Below are 20,186 nucleotides of genomic sequence, written 5' to 3'. Positions count from 1 at the left end.
CACCAGTCACAGCTTCTAGATGCTCACCTGACTCTGGCTGTGTGTCACCTTGAGTGGAAGCTAAAGATCTAAACACTGACAAAAATTCCTGCAGGTGACTGAGAAATCAAAAACAAAGAAAAGCAACTGGCCACCAAACAGATGAAAAAATCCGCAAACTCATTAGCAATGAATTAATGCCCACTAAAGCCACACTGTTATTATTGCTGTTTCTCTTTTAAGTTGGCAAAGTCTTTTTCTCATCCCCTGCAATGCTATTTGTGGGAATATAAATTTATATGATTTTCATGTATACATGCACACACATACATACAAATGTGTGTGTATGTGTATATTTATCTAAGAAGTCTCACAAATATTCACACCCTAAATACAACATGCTATCCTGGAATGTATCCCAGAACAGTAAAGGACATTCATGGAAAAAATGATGAAATCCCAAAATATCTGGAGTTTACTTAACAGTATCATACCAATGTTAGTTTATTAGCTTTGGCAAATGTACCCTGATTAGGTAATATAGGAACGTTAGAGGAAGCTGGATAAAAGATATATGGGAACTCTCTCTACTATCTTTGCAACTTTCTATAAATCTAAAATTATTTTATTTATTTACTTATTCATTTTGAGATAGAGTTTCACTCTTGTCGCCCAGGCTGGAGTGCAATGGAGAGATCTCAGCTCACTGCAATCTCCCCCTCCTGGATTCAAGTGATTTTCCAGCCTCAGCCTCCCAAGTAGCTGGGATTACAGGCGCCCGCCACCATGCCCGGCTAATTTTTGTATTTTTGGTAGAGATGGGGTTTCTCCATTTTGGCCAGGCTGGTCTCAAACTCCTAGCTTCAGATGATCTGCCCACCTTGACCTCCCAGAGTGCTGGGATTACAGGCGTGAGCCACTGCGTCTGGCCTAAAATTATTTTAAAATAAAAGGTCTTTTTTAAAGTTCACATTCTTTTACCCAGAATTTCACTTCTCAGATTTTATCTAAAACTTATCAGAGAAATAGATGGACATCCTTTACTTGCAAGGATATTGTACCACTTGTGATAATCACAAAAAAGTATGAAAATTATATGTCCAAGAACAGTAAGTAGATTAAACAAATTATGCTGCATCCAATGATGATAGAAAGTGGACAGAAAGTATTACATTATAATATTTATTGATGTGGAAAATGCTTACAATAGAAGGTTAAGTGAAATAATTAGGACACAAAACTAGATACACTTTAAGCTCAATAAAATTTTTTGAACTATGTACCATATATTAAGAGTAGTTACAAATGGATCATATAATTAGAGTGAATCATAGTTTCTTCTAAATGCATTTATAAATTTTTACACAAAGAAATATGTTTATAATAAGGAGAAAAGGTTTTCTTTGTTGTTGTTGTTTGTTTGTTTTGGGATGGAGTCCTGCTCTGTTACCCAGGCTGGAGTGCAGTGGCGCGATCTCGGCTCACTGCAGCCTCCACCTCCCAGGTTCAAGCAATTATCCTGCCTCAGCCTCCTGGGTAGCTGGGTTTACAGGCACATGCCACAATGCTCAGCTAATTTTTTTGTATTTTTGGTAGAGATGAGGTTTCACCGTGTTGGCCAGGCTAGTCCTGAACTCATGACCTCAAGTGATCCGCCTGCCTTGGCCTCCCAAAGTGCTGGGATTACAGGCATGAGCCACTGCGCCCGGCTATTTTCTCTACTTTTAAATGATGCACAGGTTGGTAGAGCCCAGTTGCCTGTACCCCCAGAGCCAGGTCTATGTAGGCAGAGCAGGTGGCCATCTGCATGATGGAAGGGGCCTTGAGGAAGTGATCATAACTGCAAATCTCTCCCTACGAGCTCCTTCCTCTCTCCCTCCCTCTCATCTATCCATCCATCCATCCATCCATCCATCCATCCATCCATCAGGCACAAGAGCTGCAATGCTCAGGAGGCCTTACAACAAGGATCTACTCTTCAGAGCTACCCTTTGAAGTGGACACTCTGTGATTAAATCTCTTTTATTAAGGCTAGGTATGGTGGCTCACGCCTGTAAAGGAGGATCATTTGAGCCCAGGAGTTCAAGACCAGCCTGGGCAAGAGAGAGAGACCTCATCCCTACTACAAATAAAAAATAAAAAAAAACCAGCCGGGCCTCTTGGCACATGCCTGTAGACCCATCTACTTGGGAGGCTGAGGTGGGAGGATCACTCAAGCCCAGAAGTTCAAGGCTGGAATGAGCTGTGATCCTGCCACTGCACTCCAGTCTGAGTGACAGAGCAAAACACTGTCTCAAAAAATAAGTTTTCTAAGATTTTTAAATTGACCACCTATGTGGGAATTAATTGATCAGAGCTTTCTGGCCATATGGGAAGCTGAAAGGAGAGGAGGCACAGGAGGTACCAGCTGTACTAAAGAAAAAATAAAGGGAGAGGTTGGCAGCAAGTGGCGCCTCATGGTACAGACGCATCTGGGTGAGGACAGGAGGACACTGGGCACTAGGAGTCATCAAGCAGAGCAGGGAAGACAGAGTCATGCAGGCTGGGCAGTCCTGGGGGCTGCTTCCCCCCTTCTCAGGCCTGCAGCTGGTCACCACGAAACCTTAGGCCTCTGAAGTGTGGCCCCTCAGACCTGGAAGCCCTTTAAGATGCCCTGAGCAGATGGCATCGCTGCGTCAGAACCCTGGAGCAGAAAGGGCTAGCAAGGCTGGCAGATGGGCCCCTCCCCTCACCCTGTGGGGGCCTCTGGAACCCTGAGTATTTATTTATTTATTTTTTTGAGATGGAGTCTTGCCCTGTCACCCAGGCTGGAGTGCAGTGGTGTGACCTTGGCTCACTGCAACCTCCATCTCCAGGGTTCAAGTGATTCTCCTGCTCCAGCCTCCCGAGTAGCTGGGATTACAGGTGTGCGCCACCACGCTGGGCTAATTTTTGTATCTTTAGTAGAGACAGGGTTTCACCATGTTGGCCAGGTCGGTCTCGAACTCCCGAGCTCAGGCAATCCGCCCACCTCCCAAAGTGCTGGGATTCCAGGCGTGAGCCACCATGCCTGGCTGGAACCCTGAGTATTTCTGTCTTCTTCTCATTGGAGCCTCTTGTACTGGATGCTCAAGTTCTAGTGGCCTCCCCATGAACACAGTTTTGCAGGATTTGGCCAAGGGCGAAGTAAAAAGAAGAGCTGGTTTTGAAAAGGCAGAAGTAGGAAGAAGCAAATGGGGATTTCAGGACTGGCCTGAGTTCTGTTCCCTAGGGCATAGGGAATTCTGCGAAGAGCAGGTAAGGATTTGGCCTGGGACTCTGAGGGAGGGACCAGAAGGCAGGAGGCTTCAGAGCAGGGCAGCCCTTTGGGCAAAGCTGCCACCTCCTGCTCGGGCCCGGCGAGGCTGGGCTGGGCTGGGTGCGGCAGGCAGGGAGATGGTGTGTTGAAATTAAAATTGGTGGAGGGATCTGAGGAATGGGGGACGGTAGGGGAGCAGTAATTACACAGTTCTGTGCATGAGGGCTGACCTGGAGGGCCTAAGCAGGCACTGGTGTGGAGGTGGGAAGGTGAGGGATTCTCATGTGCAGTGGTCAATGGTTCTGCTTGTCCAGCAACTTCTGCTTCCCTTCTTCTGGACAGCACCTCACTTTTCTGAGGGGGAACTACTTCTCCCCCAGTTCTATCATGGTCCTGGTGGGGCTGTCAGCACAGGATCCAAGCCAGCCAGTAAGACTGTCTGAGAGATTTGAACCTGGAGGTCACACAAGGAGACTAGCACTGCCTCTGCCCAGAAGCAGTCTTCCTATTCCTGAAACCCCAGTCCCTCCTTTCCCAGCCTTCCTGAGGTCTTGGGATTCAACCCTTTCTTCAACTCTATGAACTAGGAGGTTTTATTTTTATTTTTATTTGAGACTCAGCCTACCGAGTAGCTGGGATTGCAGGCATCTGCCACCACGCCCAGGCTGGAGTGCAGTGGTGCGATCTCAGCTCACTGAAACTTCCACCTCCCAGGTTTAAGCAATTCTCCTGCCTTAGCCTCCTGAGTAGCTGGCATTACAGGCGTGCACCACCACACCCAGCTAATTTTTGTATTTTTAGTAGAGACGAGGTTTCACCATGTTGGCCAGGCTGGTCTCAAATTCCTGACCTTAGGTGATCCACCTGCCTCAGCCTCCCAAAGTGCTGGGATTACAGGTGTGAGCCACCGCACCCGGCCAGAAGTTTTTAAATAAATGCTCTTTTTGGCTTAAGTTCATTAAATCCAAACTGATACCTCATACAAAACCTGAGCTATGGTAATAATAATCCCCATTATTTACAGCATGAATACACTGAGTTCTACCATGTGCCGAGAACAGTGTGGAACACATCATGTACATTAATCTAATTCTCGTTTTACAGATGCGGAAACTAGGACATAGAGACAGAGACCGTGTCTAGAGATCCACACTTAAAAGAGATAGGGGATTCAGGTCCAGGTTTTTTTTTTTTTTGAGACAGAGTCTTGCTCTGTCACCCAGGCTGGAGTGCAATAGTGCGATCTCGGCTCACTGCAACCTCTACCTCCCAGGTTCAAGCGATTCTCCTGACTCAGCCTACCGAGTAGCTGGGATTGCAGGCGCCTGCCACCACGCCCAGCTAATTTTTTGTATCTTTAGTAGAGACAGGTTTTCACCATGTTGGCCAGGCTGGTCTCAAACTCCTGTCAGGTCCAGTTTTTTTTTTTTTTTTTTTTTTTTTTTTTTTTTTTTGAGGCAGAGTCTCGCTCTGTCGCCCAGGCTGGAGGGCAGTGGCACAATCTTGGCTCACTGCAAGCTCCGCCTCCTAGGTTCACGCCATTTTCTTGCCTCAGCCTCCTGAGTAGCTGGAACTACAGGCACCCACCACCATGCCCAGCTAATTTTTTTGTATTTTTAGTAGAGACGGGGTTTCACTGTGTTAGCCAGGATGGTCTCGATCTCCTGACCTTGTGATCTGCTCACCTCGGCCTCCCAAAGTGCTGGGATTACAGGCATGAGCCACCGCACCTGGCCTAGGTCCAGCTTTATCTGGCTTCCAAACCTACGCTCTCTTTTTTCTTTGCTCTTCCCTCTCTTCCTTCCTTCCTTCCTTCCTTCTCTCCTTCCCTTCTTTCCTTCCTTCCCTTTTTTCTCTTTCTTTTGGAATCAGACCTCAGGGACAGACTGCTGAGTTAGCCACACTCTTCATTTCCTGGCACCTGATCGCCACTGGTTCATGCGAAGTCCTTCCCTTGTTTCATGACGCACATTCTTCCCATCTCACCAAACTCCCCTTCCCATGGCACCATGATCATGGCTCACGTGTGATGGGGCCTGGCCTTTCACCAACAGGCACTCCAGACACTTGGTTGAGTCAAGCCTTTGGGTTTCTTTGTGTTCTTGGGGATCAAAATCCACTTTGACTTAGGAAACTTTTCAGCAGTCCCATCCATTGGCCAACCCATCAGCCCTGTTATGGGCTCAGCTCCGAGCTGGGCTGAGATATAGAACTGGTAAGAAAGGGAAACTTCAAGAAGTTTAAAATTCCTTCCATTCAACAAATGCATATGGGGCACTGACTTCTTCTGCAGGTCCAGATAGAAAGATGAATATAACTTTCTGGCACCTGAGAGCCATGAGCAATTTAGCAATACTACCTTGGGTCACAGACTGCTGTAGACGAGGTGGTGGAGAGCTCAGACAGACATGGAACCCAGCCCTGGACATGAAATAGATGGCAGTGTTAGCCGCAGAAATCACGAAGAACCACGCACCTACGTAAGCACAACCGTTTCTGCTCACCCGTCTTGGTGTTGTGCAATCACAGTCGGCAAACTGCTCATCGAATTTGGAGGGGAAGTTTGGAATGGCCAGACTTAAAACGCAGACTATGTGGCAAGCAGTAATAAAAACTCACTGTCGGGACGGGGGAAATACCTCAGAGAAGGAAGCAGTCATCCTTGACTTATGGAGACTCAGAGCAGGGGGCCTGTCAGACCGTCGAGTGGGACACAGATGTCCCCATCCATATATGCCTGCCCATGAGCAAGCAAGCAAGGCGTCTAATATGAATCCCAATCAAAAGACACAAGTGCAGAAAGCTCTGCCCTCAGGTAGATTCATAGCTGAGCCTGCTTCCTGAACGGGCAACTCTTATCTACATGAGGCCCAGGACACATGGCAGTGGGTAGTTTAGCTAACAGGGGGAACGGTCCTCCCCAGCAGCCCCTCTGCTCAGCAGCTGAGAAGGCAGCAGTGAGCACTCCCCTCGCCCAGAGAGACACAAGTGTGCCCAGAATGGAATCTGCTCATGAGGGGCTGCCCTCTGGGGTAGGTCAAGGCCTCCCAAACCAGCACATCCACGTGGGCACACCTACAAAGCCTCTATAACTCAGGTCTGTGTCCCCAGCCCAGCAGTGCTGAGCAGGAGGGAGCCCACACTGGAAGTGGGATGACAACTTCCCAGACCCTCGTCCATGCAGCAGACCACAGGCACTGCCCTGGGTTCTGACAGCAGTACCAGCTTCTCTTCAGGACCTGGGGACCCTTTAATCCAGATGGTGGGGGACAAGAGAACCATGAGACCCCTTTCTAGGGGGCCCTCACTGCTGCCCTGCTGGGCCAGGTGTCACCTTGCTCTGTCTGCTTTGATCACACCCATTGGGACACCATTTGGGGTTCCAGCTGTGTACACCTCTCACTGTGAGCCAGGAGAGTGGGAAAAGATTGGGAGGTCACTTAGTGGCAGACTCTCAGCCTGCTCTGGCTGGAGCTGAAAAGGTGTCCTGTCGCACAGTACACAACACATACTGTGCAATGCTGTCCACCCCAGCCTTGCCTTGTGGGGTCTGAGGCCTGGCAGAGAGGGGGCTTAGAACTGTGGAGAAAGCCCTGCAGAGGATGTGCACCTTCCTCTGGGCTTTGAGAGATGAGCCACTTTGGGTTAGGAAGGAGGATTAGGAATGCTGCTCCCAGAAAAGGGATCAGGCAACAGCCGGAACGAAGATGCAGGGGTGGGAATAGGTGAGAAGTCTGGTCTGAGTGAGGGGAAGGCATTGGGAAGAGGAGTTCTGAAACACAGCAAACCCCTAGGCCAATCGCCAGCCCCTCCTGGTTCTTTCACTACAGCACCAGACACAGAAGCCGCGATGTTCCCCAAGGCTACATCCTTCTGGGCATCTCCTGTCTCCCTTCTCCTATCCCTCATCCCTGGTCCAAATAGCCAAGCCCCAGGATCACAGGAAACCCACGGTGGGCTGTCCTTGGCCCCTGACACTTCAGTCCCATTCCCCTGGGCCTCTTGACTCTTACCTTTGCCCTGGATGGACTTTTACATTCATGTTAAAAAAAATCGGTTCGGGGTGGTGGCTCACATCTGTAATCCCAGGGCTTTGGGAGGCCAAGGCAGGAGGATCAGTTGAGGCCAGGAGCTCTAGACCAGTGCAGGCAACAAAGTGAGACCTCATCTCTACAAAAAAAAAAAAAAAATTTAGCTGGGCAGCACATGCCTGTAGTCCCAGCTACTTGGGAGGCTGAGGTGGGATGATCACTTGAGCCCAGGAGTTCGAGGCTGTAGTGAGCTATGATCTTGCCACTGCACTCCAGCTTGCACCACAGTGAAACCCTGTTTCAATAAATAAATAAATAACAAATAAAGGATGGTTGTCTCAGAGCTGAGCAGGGACTGGAATGGGAAGGTCTTGGGACCCTGTGTGGGTAGGACACTTACTGGCTGGGTGCCACCTTCAGGTAGGAGAGTTCCCAGGTACAGCTGCTCTGAGGCCAAGGCCTCCCATTCATTCATCCAACAAATACTTATCAAGCACCTACAATGTGCCACGCACTGCCCTAGTCTCTGGGGGTGCACCCGTGATGAAGAGGTTTAAAACCCCTGCCACACTGGGGAGAATGTGGAGAAACTGGAATCTGTGTGCATTGCCAGTGGGTATGTAAAGTAGTATACAGCCACTGTGGAAAATGATATGGTGGTTCCCCAAGAGGTTAAACAGAGAATTACCATATGATGCAGCAATTCCACTTCTTTAGGTATAGACCAAAAAGAACTGAAAGCAGGGATTCAAACAGATATTTGCACACCCATGTTCACAGCAGCACTATTGGTTTGCAATAGCTGAAAGGAAGAAACAACCCAAGCACCCACGCATGGCTGAACAGATGAACATGTGGTACAGTTACATAATGGAATATTATTCAGCCGTAAAAATGAATGAAGTTCTGACACATGCTACGTGGATGAATCTTGAAAACATTATGCTAAGTGAAAGAACCAGACATAAAAGGACAAATACTCTATGATTCTACTTACATGAGGTGTCTAGAGCAGTCAAGTTCATAGAGACAGAAAGTAGAGCGGTGGTTGCAGGAGCTGAAGGGAGGGAAATGTTTGGTGGGTAATGGGAGTTAGTGTTTAGTGGGTAGAGAGTTTCAGTGTGGGAAGATGAAGAAGTTCTGAAGATGAATGGTGTTGACGGCTACATGATATTGTAAATATACTTAATGTCACTGAATTGTACACTCAAAAATCATTAAAATGGTCAATTTTATGTTATATATATTTTACCACAATTAGAAACAAACAAAAACCTTCCCCATGGAACTTATGTTCTTCTGAGTTGCCCCAGACGAGAGCTTATAACGAAGAGTAGTGTTAACTCTGCCACCTCAAAGCAGGGGTCAACATGGGGTTCTGCAGAAGAGTCTGGAGTCGGATGGGAGGGGTCAGGAAGCAAGAGGTCACACCACATTCCCCTCACTCTCTGTACCCAGAACAGCTCTCCTGTTACCAATTTAGAGTATATTCTGATAAAATTTTATTTGACAAAAAGGCTGCCACCACTAAATAACATTTTTTTTTTCCTAAACCACTGCCTTCCTTCTCTGAAACAACCACTGACCGGGAGATGCTTCCATGAAGAGTGAGCAGGCAGGGGCCACTTTGCAAGAATCTGCATGGGCAGGGGATAGGGTCCAGAGGGCAGGGCTCTCACAGCCCCGCCACCATTCCCCCGGACTGGAGGGTCAGTTATCAGATTTCTGGCTCCATCTCCTCCTGGAGGGCAGGGTTCTCGGCTGAGTCACCTCTGGTCTTGCCCAGGGTGGGGTATGGAAATGGCACCTGATTTTGGCATTGGAAACCTTGGCTCCAAGTCCTGGCTGGGCCTTTTATAAGACATTTAATGTCCCAGCCTATTTTCTTAGCTGTAAAATGAGAATAACCCTGACACCACCCATCTCCCAGGATCAGACACAACACTACAGCACAGCACAGGACGGTGCTTGGCACAGAGGGGGTGCACGTACATGGGGGGCCTCAGAGTTCAGGCCTTAAGGCCCAGGAATGGGGGGCTGTGGGCCCCAGGTGTGCCCAGGAGGCCCTGGGGCAGGTCCCTGAGCCCTTGGACTTGCCCAGCCAGCCCTGCCAGTCCTGGCCAGTCCCGGCGCTCATTTGGGGCGTGGAGGGGGCACTAAGTGCACAGCCGCCCCCAGAGTAAACAGCCTGATGAGCACGGGAAAACAAGATGCTGAAATGCTTCTGAGCCACGTCATGGTTTCAGAGGCCCTGGCCCGCCAACCCCAGGAGCCTTCCTGGGCCCCACCCAGGTGATGTGACCACACCCTGTGCTGCCCCTAACCCATCTCTGCGTGTGACAATTCTGTGCCTTCTATGCTGGGCTGTGACTTCTTGAAGGCGGGGACCCACCCTACTGGTCTCTATCCCCCGGCACATAGACAGGGTTCAGTAACTGCATGTTAAATCAGCGGTGACGATGATGATGGTGGCAATGACAGTTGCAGCAGCTATCCAGCACATGGCCCTTGCCATGGGTGTGGCCACAGTGCTAAGAATCTTCATTTAACTCTTTTAACCCTCACGGAAATCCTCGCAGGTGTGTCCTGTTGCCATGATCCTCATTTTTAATGAAGGCGCTGAGGCGCAGAGAGCTTAAGTACCTTGCCAAAGGTCACACAAAGTGACAGAGGCAGGGCTTGAACCCCAGTGCCTTGGTTTGACCTTTTTATTTTTGTTTATGTATTTTTATTTTATTGTATTGTATTTTTTTGAAATGGAGTCTCACTCTATTGTCCAGACTGGAGTGCAATGGCGAGATCTTGGCTCACTGCAACCTCCAACTCCTGGGTTCATGAGATTCTCATTCCTCAGCCTCTTGAGTAGCTGGGATTACAGGCCCCCACCACCATGCCCGGCTAATATTTGTATTTATATTAGAGATAGGGTTTCAGCATGTTGGCCAGGCTGGTCTCGAACTCCTGACCTCAAATGATCCTCCCACATCAGCCTCCCAAAGTGCTTGGATTACAGGCATGAGCCACTGTGCCCAGCCTGTTTATTTATGTAGAGACAGGGTCTCACTCTGCGGCCCAGGCTGGAGTGCAGTTGTGCGATCAGGGCTTACTGTAGCCTCGACATCCAGGGCTCATGTGATCCCCCCACCTGAGCCTCCTGCCACACTTGGCTAACTTTTTAAAAAATGTTTTGTAGAGGCCGGGCGCGGTGGCTCACGCCTGTAATCCCAGCACTTTGGGAGGCTGAGGCGGGTGGATCACGAGGTCAGGAGATCGAGACCATCCTGGCTAGCACGGTGAAACCCCGTCTCTACTAAATATACAAAAAATTAGCCGGGCGCAGTGGCGGGCGCCTGTAGTCCCAGCTACTCGGGAGGCTGAGGCAGGAGAATGGCGTGAACCCGGGAGGCGGAGCTTGCAGTGAGCGGAGATTGCGCCACTGCACTCCAGCCTGGGCGACAGAGCGAGACTCCACCTCAAAAAAAAAAAAAAATGTTTTGTAGAGATGAGGTCTTACTATGTTGCCCAGGCTGGTCTACAATTCCTGGACTCAAGCCATCTTCCTGCCTTGGCCTCCCAAAGTGCAGGGATTACAGGTGTGAGCCACCACACCTGGCCTCCCTTTTAACCACTCCTCCCAGCCACCTGGACAAGGGCACCTTCTCTCCTACTGACTCTTCATCCATGGTAATCATCAACGTCTGGTGAAGGGACATTAGGTGCCCTCGGGCCACCTTCATACGCAGCCTCTATGATCCCTTCTGAGGTGTACCCTGGCAGAGAGGCCATCTTGAGACTGTGTAGACCCTCCTTTGGCAGGGAACTCCGCACCACACCGGCACTCATCTCAGATGGGACCCCAGCCAGCCTCCTCAAACATGGCCTGCTGGACGTGAAGAACGGTCCCTCTCTCACCCTTGGTGGCTCTTCAGCTATATAAATTCACCTCTCCTCTGGCTAACAGCCTCGTCACCACTGCTCTGCCCCTAGACCCCCTCCCTCTTGGTGACCTGCCTGGCGAATTCCTACTTGGTTGGGATCTGAGAGCTGTACCCCACACACGGGTACTTGGCCCAAGGAGTGGGGATGGAGAAGGGCTGCGGTCCTCCCTGTGCTAGGTCCTTGCCTCCCACGTGTGGGGGGCTCTCCCGATCTTCACACTCTTGGTCCATAAGGAGCCCATGGAAAACTAGTCCCCTTGGGCCCCCAGGCTCCTCCACTATGTATTTGAATGAATCATTTTAGTGAACCCAAATGTAAAACGTTACATTTTCCCTTGTAAAATGTCTTCTATTTTCCACCCTGACAAGACTATTTTGAGTCATGACTTTGTTACCCCAAAGTCATTTATTGTTCCTCCGGGGGCTGGGTCACCTGCAGCCCAGGGAAGCCTCCCTTCAGGGGCTTTGTTATTTTTTTGAGATGGAGTCTCGCTCTTGTTGCCCAGGCTGGAGTGCAATGGCGCGATCTCGGCTCACCGCAATCTCCGCCTCCTGGGTTCAAGCGATTCTCCTGCCTCAGTCTCCCAAGTAGCTGGGATTACAGGTATGCGCCACCAGGCCTGGCTAATTTTGTATTTTTAGTAGAGAGGGGTTTCACCGCGTTGGCCAAGCTGGTCTTGAACTCCTGACGTCAGGCAATCCGCCCACCTCGGCCTACCAAAGTGCTGGGATTACAGGCGTGAGCCACTGCGGGGCTTTATTAAAAAAAAAAAGAAAAAAGAAAAAAAAAATCACATTGCTGAACAAGTTTCTCTTCTCTGTCTTGAAATCTAGGACTAATAAATGGATTTGTCTCTGGTCATGCCACCTCTCTCCAGAAGTGCTGCTTTAGGGGCTCTGGCCAACCTGGATGACCACCCGTGGGGAACGTGACCACCTGTGGGGAACGTGACCACCTGTGGGGAATGTGACAAGTGGGTCGTTTTCTAGGACAGAGTTGAGAGAGCTCTATTTTACATTTTCTCTACTGTTAGGGGCTTCATTTCACTCTTAATGATCTTTGTTCCACTTTTTTTTTTCTGCCAGTGTGAGGACTATTCTTAAGGGAGGTAGAGTTGGAAACAAAACGGGAATTGGGCACTTTTTTGTTCTCTCTGCATCTTCCCCTAGCCAAGGGGAGTCGCTGCCTTGTCCATCCTCTTGCTCCAAACAGACCAATAAAGAAGCAAACAAACAACTTTGGTGCCGACCAGGATTCCTTTACAATCGTTGCTAATTCTAGACTTTGGTCCTTCTGGGCATTCTGACATATCACAGCCAAGGCATCAGGCAGTGTGAAAACCCAGCAGGTTCATTGAAAACCTACACTCATCTGTCCTCCTTGGCTGCTGCCCACCCCCTTCCTCCCTGTTAAAAGCATTTGCAATTTCATCATCAGAATCTAATTTCCACTAGGTGGAATGCTTATGCCTGGCAGGTTTTCCTCCACCCCTCACATTATTCTAATCCCACTGAAATAAGAATTCCTTTAGGCAGCTTGTTGAGACCACCATTTTGATCAAGCCCTACTCCATTCTCGCCTTGGGGACATGTCACAGAGTGGCTTGTCTAAAATCTTTTCCTAGAACTTTGATATTGTTATTTTAGGTTATTATTGTGATTTCATGTTATCCTCCCCCTTTGGGAGAAATGGTTTCATCATTTTTTAATTAAATTAGATTTGCAAAATGTCAACAATAGGATGTGCAATGCATTACACGTGCATTATGTAGTACCCTATTGTCAAGACAGAGACCTCCTGGTGAGGTGACAGAGCCCTGGGCTCCACTGCCTTCTACTAGACCGTTGCTTTCTCAGGTGGTGAGGAATAAGTCATCCTTATCTAAGAATTCTTGTCTAAGAAATACCTGGCTTTTCTTTGAGATCCCCTCACTGATTGAAGCACCCCTGCAGTCACTCAGGGTGATTCACAGAAGCAGATCTGGGGACCATGTGGCCAGGGAGCGGGGAGGAATCAGGCTACCAAAGAAACAGAGACCTGGCTCTGCCTTGGCAAGTGGGCTGCCCTGGCTCAGGCCACGTAGCAAAGAGGGCAGAATTTGTCCTCAAGCCCACACCTGCCTACCCCTCCACCACTGCTCCCCAAACTGCACCCCTAGCCCAAATCTGAGTTGCTGTGTCCTGTCCCATGGCTATTTAGGCCATCCCACCAGGCCTGCCATCCCCAGGGAGTGTCCAGCTCAGAGTCCTCTCTCCATACCTGTCTCCAAGTGTCAGCAAGCTTTCAGACTGGAAAGGATTTATTCACAAACTCATGTGGGTGAACAAAGGAGTCCAACAGTAAGGGAGACATTTTCAGCTGTGAGGCCAACTAGGGCTGTGTGGAGAGGACTTGCCCCCTGAACCTGAGATCACAGTGGCCTCGGTCTCCAAGGTGTGAGAAGCACGTGTGAGAAGCACGGCCGGCCCGAGTCAGAGCCACTCAACAGCATCTTATTCATCCAGAGTCACTGAGGTTCCCATCAATTACATTTTCTGAAAATGAAACTTGAATTGCCCAAACACTATTTTAACCACTTTGAAAATAAATCGTCCTAAAAGGTGGCCCATAGTCCCTAATGCCTTAAAACCTCTCCTTTTCCCACTGAAGTGGTCATCATTATCCCTGTGGAATGGGACAATAATGTGATTGTGTTTCCATGTGCTATTTAATTACAACTTTCCTTACAGCCTTCACTTTCCTGTTATCTACAAGTCTCTCTCTAAAAACCACCTTCCACCAGCCACCCTTCCAGGCTGTTTCTTTTGCAGAGCATTGGGAAATCAGACAGCACTCCTGTTAGGACAGACAGTGTGCTCCACAGATGTCAGCGAAGCTTGAGGCCCACAGAGAAATAAGGCACTTGGTTCAGACGCAGGGATTTTGATTAAGCTATTTCTGAGGGTCTTCTTTCCAATACCTTCCAGTTCACCGCTAAAATCCAAAGGCAGATGGGGCCAAGACTCACTTGCACGTGGAATGCTCCTTGAATCTATTTCTCATGGTCCTCTGACTGGTAAGATGTTTCTGTCGTCGTGACACTGTCAGGCAGGCATTCCAGGGCTTGCTCTGCTTCTATTTATGTGTGGCCCTGCTAGATGAGCAGCGTTGGTGAGACCCCTAGACCTGAGAAGTCCCATTAGAGGGATCAAGAGAGGTGAGATGTGCAGCCTGTGTCCCTGACCCTGACCTGGCATCCTTCTCTTAGGTGTCTAGTGTGTTCTATAGACTTCAACCTCCTGACACAGCATCTGTGGCCATGGCCATTTTACAGCATGACCAACAGAGCAGTGAGAGTCTGTGGAAAGAGCAGAGCCCCTCAGAGAGACCACCTGGATGAGATCACCATGTGCTAGCTCTTCAAGGAACCCAGGGTGCAGCGTGTGGGTGGTACAGCAACAGGCAGCCTGGGCTGTGTTTGGAGCTGCTCTGAGTTGGGAAGGGCTGGCTGTCACAGCTGGGGCAAAGATGCAGCCAGGATCTCACTCTGTGTTGCTCACCTGGTGGGTTGTGACTCGCTACTGGGCCATGAAATCAATTTAGTGGGTCACAACCAGCCTTTCTCTTTAAAAAATAAACAGAATAGGACAGGTGCAGTGGCTTATGCCTGTAATCCCAGCACTTTGGGAGGCTGAGGCAGGCAGATCATGAGGTCAGGAAATCAAGACCAACCTGGCTAACACGGTGAAACCCTGTCTCTATTAAAAATACAAAAAAAAAAAAATTAGCCAGATGTGGTGGCAGGCACCTGTAGTCCCAGCTACTTGGGAGGCTGAAGCAGGAAAATGGTGTGAACCTAGGAGGCGGAGCTTGCAGTGAGCCGAGATCGTGCCGCTGCACTACAGCCTGGGCGACAGAGCGAGACTCCGTCTCAAAAAAAAATAAATAAATAAATAAATAAATAAATAAATAAATACAGAATAATATCCAAGTGCATCACGTGTAGTCAGGGTGAATATTATTTTGACAAAACTTTTGCAGCTGGGTGCAGTGGCTCACGCCTGTAATCCCAGCACTTTGAGAGGCCAAGGCGGGCGGATCACGAGGTCAGGAGATAGAGACCATCCTGGCTAACACAGTGAAACCCCATCTCTACTAAAAATACAAAAATAAATTAGCCGGTCGTGGTGACGGGCACCTGTAGTCCCAGCTCCTCGGGAGGCTGAGGCAGGATAATGGTGTGAACCCAGGAAGCGGAGCTTGCAGTGAGCCAAGATCACGCCACTGCACTCCAGCATGGGTGACAGAGCAAGGCTCCGCCTCGAAAAAAAAAAACAAAACTTTTGTTTCAGTGCTATGTATCCATACATCGAGGTGTGTCCTGGTTGGGACAGGAGATATCTTTCTCACCATGAGCGGTGGTCGAAGAAGTTGGAAATACAGTGGTTACACGCACATCCATCCTGCAGTTGATCTTCCTGAGACCCATCCCTGCCACCTTACCCTCAGTTGGGAAGCCAAATGGAATTTGTTCAGGGCCCTAGAACTAGCCTCACCTGGAAGGGACAGAGAAGTCTGGGAAACCTTCTAGGAGGAGGTGGGGCTTGCTGTGGTGGGAGCAGGGAGAGGGACGCAGGGCAGAAGGGAGGGCAGGGGCAATGGTCCCAAGGTGGGAAGAGCAGGAAGAAGGAAGCCTGGAGAGGCCTGGGAGGGGCAGTACTGGACATTGCCTTCTCATGCAGGCAGAATGAAGGCTGAGGCCAGGGTTGGGGGGAGAAAGAAAGCCCATTTGGTTTCGATGTGGAAACAGCCAAGTAATCTTCTACTTGATGCCTGCTTTTGCAGATGGTTGGAATCATCCTTAGTTAAGAACCAAGGCTTCCTCCTCCTTTATTCCAAATCCCTTTGGGGAGCACTTGGTAGTGGAGCAGTCAGGTGGGTATCAGCCTAACATGCCTAGCTCTCACCAACCCAGAGAATACAACTTCATAGTGCCTGCTTTCCTTTTTTCAGTTTAAATTACAATTTTAAGGTGGGGTGTCGAGGTTCACCCCTGTAATCTCAGCACTTTGGGATGCCAAGGGAGGATCACTTCAGCCCAGGAGTTTGAGACCAGCCTGGGCAATATAGGGAGACCCCCATCTCTCAAAAAAAAAAAAAAAAAATTAGCTGGGTGTGGTGGCACACACCTGTGCCCCCAGCTACTTGGGAGGCTGAAGTGGGAGGATTACGTGAGCCCAGGAGGTCAAAGCTGCAATGAGCCATGATCACAGCACTGCACTCCAGTGTGGGTGACAGAGTAAGACCTTGTCTCAAAAAAAAAATTCAATTTTAATTCATTAAAATGAAAAAATCCAGTTCCTCAGTTATGCTGGACACATCTCAAATGTTCAATAGCCACATGTGGCCAGTAGCTACTTCATGGAACAGCACAGAGAACATTACTATCATCATGGAAAATTCTAGTAAGCAGTGATGTTCCAGAACAACGAAATGAATAATTTATTCATTCCTTCAGGAATGCAACGTCTTTCATTACTTCTATGACACCTGAAATTCTAAATGCAAATGCTTCTGAGAGACGCACTGGAATGACTTAAGTTCTTACCAAATAATAACTGGTTGATATCAAGGGTCCAAAGAAAGCCACCATCTACAGAAACCATCTACCTGAGGCTGAGTCTGTGTGACAGCATGGGGGCTGCAGGGATGTCGGACGGTCAGATACTGTCCCTAACCGGAGGTGCTGTCTGAGAATGCTGATGGATAACGGTTAAGCACCTCCATCAAGGAGTGTGGAAAATTCTGTGACCTGTGAAGAAAGAAAACGACCCAAAGTTATTATTCATCTTCAGATGAGGGGACAGTTTATTTTCCAACAGTCCTCAGCAGGGGTTATTACATGAGAAACAAGCTCTTCTCTATTTCTAGGTAAGGCAGAATAAGAAGTGGACACATAAGGAGGCTGGGTGTCGGGCTCACGCCTATAGTTCCAACACTTTGGGAACTTAAGGCAGGAGGATGGCTTAAGCCCAGAAGTTGAAAGCTACAGTGAGCTACGATCACACCACTGCACTTTAGCCTGGGTGACAGAGCAAGACCCAGTCTATCTAAAAACAAAAAATGGATGCAGGCCTTTGCAGAGTAGGATGCTTGTGAACTTGGCCCTCCTCTGCCCTCTACATTTTACTCAATGACCAAGTCCATGGCTTTATCCATCTCCTGCACACCAACACCTCCCAGAACCATAGTACCAACCTAGGCCTAGAGATCTAAATACTAACTTATCCTCACCAGGAGCCCAAAATGAATTGTCACAATCTCTGTGCCCTGCCCCCACCACTTCTCTTCCTGTAGTCCCTACCCTGGCTCATCCTCCACCACCCTCATCCAAGTCAGCACCTGTGAGTCACCCTGGGCTTCTCCTCCTTCCTCCCTCCCCTGTGCAAAGTCACCATGTCTTGGCCACCTCTCCTGTCTGCCTCAAGTCAGCCCTACTCTCCTCCTCACCAGCCCTGCCCCAGCTGCATCCTCCTCCTGCCACACCTGCTCTCTGGCAGGAGCCGCCCGCTGGCTTCCCTGCTTTCCAGTCATGGCCACCTCCAGCCCGGTGGCGCTGAACCACAGATGAGCAATAGAATGACCTGGGGAGGTGTTTAAAATCTAGATCCTGACTCAGTTGATCTGGTTGGGTCAAGCATGTGTATTTTTGCAAAAGTGCCCCAGGTGATTCTGACACATACTCCTAGTTAAGAACCACGGTTACGGCCGCCTCTTCCTCATCGTTATTAATAACAAGAGAAACAACAATTGACATTTTTTGTGCAGTTACGTGCACTGCCTCATGTAATCTTCATGACAACCCTATGAGACAGGAGCTGTCTTCTACTCCCATTTTACAGTTGTTGAAACTGAGGCATAGAAAGTCTCATGGCTAGTGAGGGGCAGGACCAGCTCATGACCAGCCTGACTTTTAACCGCTGTGCTCTCCATACCCCTTTATAAAGCCGAAATTCGTATGTGGCTCCTCTCCTCACACCATTTCCTGATAGTTACAGGAAAAAAAAAAAAAAAAGCAGTGTGGGGACACATTTATGATTTCCCTCTCCACCCAACCTCCCACCAATAGCTTCTTAACGCTAAAAGACGTCTCTTGATCAGGGTAGTGGGGACATAGTGAAAACCTACGTAAAAATCCACTGAGATGTATGCTTAGGATTTGTGACTTTATGTTTGTTATTCCCCAATAAGAAAAGATCCTTTAAAAAGTCACTTAAAAAAAAAAAAAGAACCTAGCAAATCTGAAACAGATAAAAATATGCATCTGCTAAAGAAACTGGGGAAAGGCCATAAAAATGCCAGCAACTGTGAAGAATTCTTTCTGGCAATAACACAGGTAAGAACAGGCTAGGAAAAGACCCCCAGAGCTAACCCACAGGAAATGCTCAAAAAAGACCAGGCTGGGAGAGGGCACTGGCTAGAGGCAGGACCCCGGGCGTGACTGACAGGAAACCCCAACACAGTGAGCTTGACAGCAGTCGGCAGTCAGGCACAGGCCAAGAGCCATAGCAGTAACAGCAGCAGCGACACAGGGACTCTGAGGGCCCACAGGACTGTCTTTGGGCCAGGGACTGGGAGCTGCCCCAGGTGGAGGTCAATGACAGTGAGTTAACTCCTTAACTTTCACAATTCACGAAAATACTACAGATTCCATCTAGATTAATATTTTGTTTTTTGGAAACAGAGTTTCACTATATAGCCCAGGCTGGAGTGCAGTGGCTAGTCACAGGTGTAATCGCAACGCACTACAGCCTTCGGCTCCTAGGCTCAAGCATTCCTCCTGCCTCAGCCTCCCAGGTAGCTGGGACTCCAAGTGCACACCACTGTGCCCAGCTAGATTAAGATTTAAATTAAAAAAAAAAAAAAAACTCACTAAAGTATTGAGATAGTTTGTGTGAATATATTAATATAAATTCTGTAGCAGAAGTATTCCTGAAACTGACATAAAGACAGAAACAATGCCTATAATCCCAGCACTTTGGGAGGCCAAGGAGGGCAGATCACTTGAGCTCAGGAGTTCAACACAAGCCTAGCCAACATGGTGAAACCTCGTCTCTACTACAAAAATACAAAAACTAGCCAGTGTGGTGTGGCATGCCTGTAATCCTGGCTACTTGGCAGGCTAAGGCAGGATAATCACTTGAACTCAGGAGGCAGAGGTTTCAGTGAGCTGAAATCATGCCACTGCACTCTAGCCTGGGTGACAGAGCAAGACTCAGTCTCAAAAAAAGAAAAAAAAAAAAGAACCAGCCCAGTCCTAGAGATCCAAATACCAGTGACTTATCCGGCCAGGAGCCTCCACGCAACAATCCCAAAGGGAATTGTCACGATGTCTGCACCCCACCCCCACCACTCCCTTTCCTGTAGTCCCAATCCTGGCTCATCCTCCACCTGCTCACACCCTGCCCTCCTCCAGGTCAGCAACTGTGAGTCACCCCGGGCTCCTCCTCCTTCCTCCCTCCCCCGCCCAAGGTCACCACATCTTGGTCCCCTCTCTCAACTGCCTGGAGTTGGCCCCGCTCGTCTCCTCTCTAGCCCTGCCCCACCTTCGGCCTCATCCTGCCACATCTGCACTCTGGCAGGGGCCGCCTCCCTGCTGGCCTCCCTGCTTCGAGTCATGGCCACCTCTAGCCTCATGGTTTGGAAAGCCTATATAGACTACCTTGATTACATGGATATTTCAGATTCATGAATGCTTTAAAAATGAACAAGACTAAATGACAAGTGACAATCTAGGATAAAATATTTGTAATATATGAGAATTGGGCAAGGTGGCTCACACCTGTAATCCCAGCGACTGGGCAGGCTAAGGCAGGAGCATAATTTGAGGCCAGATGTTTTGAGGCCAGCCTCGGCAACATAGTGAAACCCTCATCTCCAGAAAAAAAAAAAAACCACACATACACACACACACACACACA

Source organism: Symphalangus syndactylus, chromosome 14, assembly GCF_028878055.3.
Source record: "Symphalangus syndactylus isolate Jambi chromosome 14, NHGRI_mSymSyn1-v2.1_pri, whole genome shotgun sequence".
NCBI classification, from domain to species: Eukaryota; Metazoa; Chordata; class Mammalia; order Primates; family Hylobatidae; genus Symphalangus; species Symphalangus syndactylus.
Note: the sequence above shows the minus strand (reverse complement) of the source record.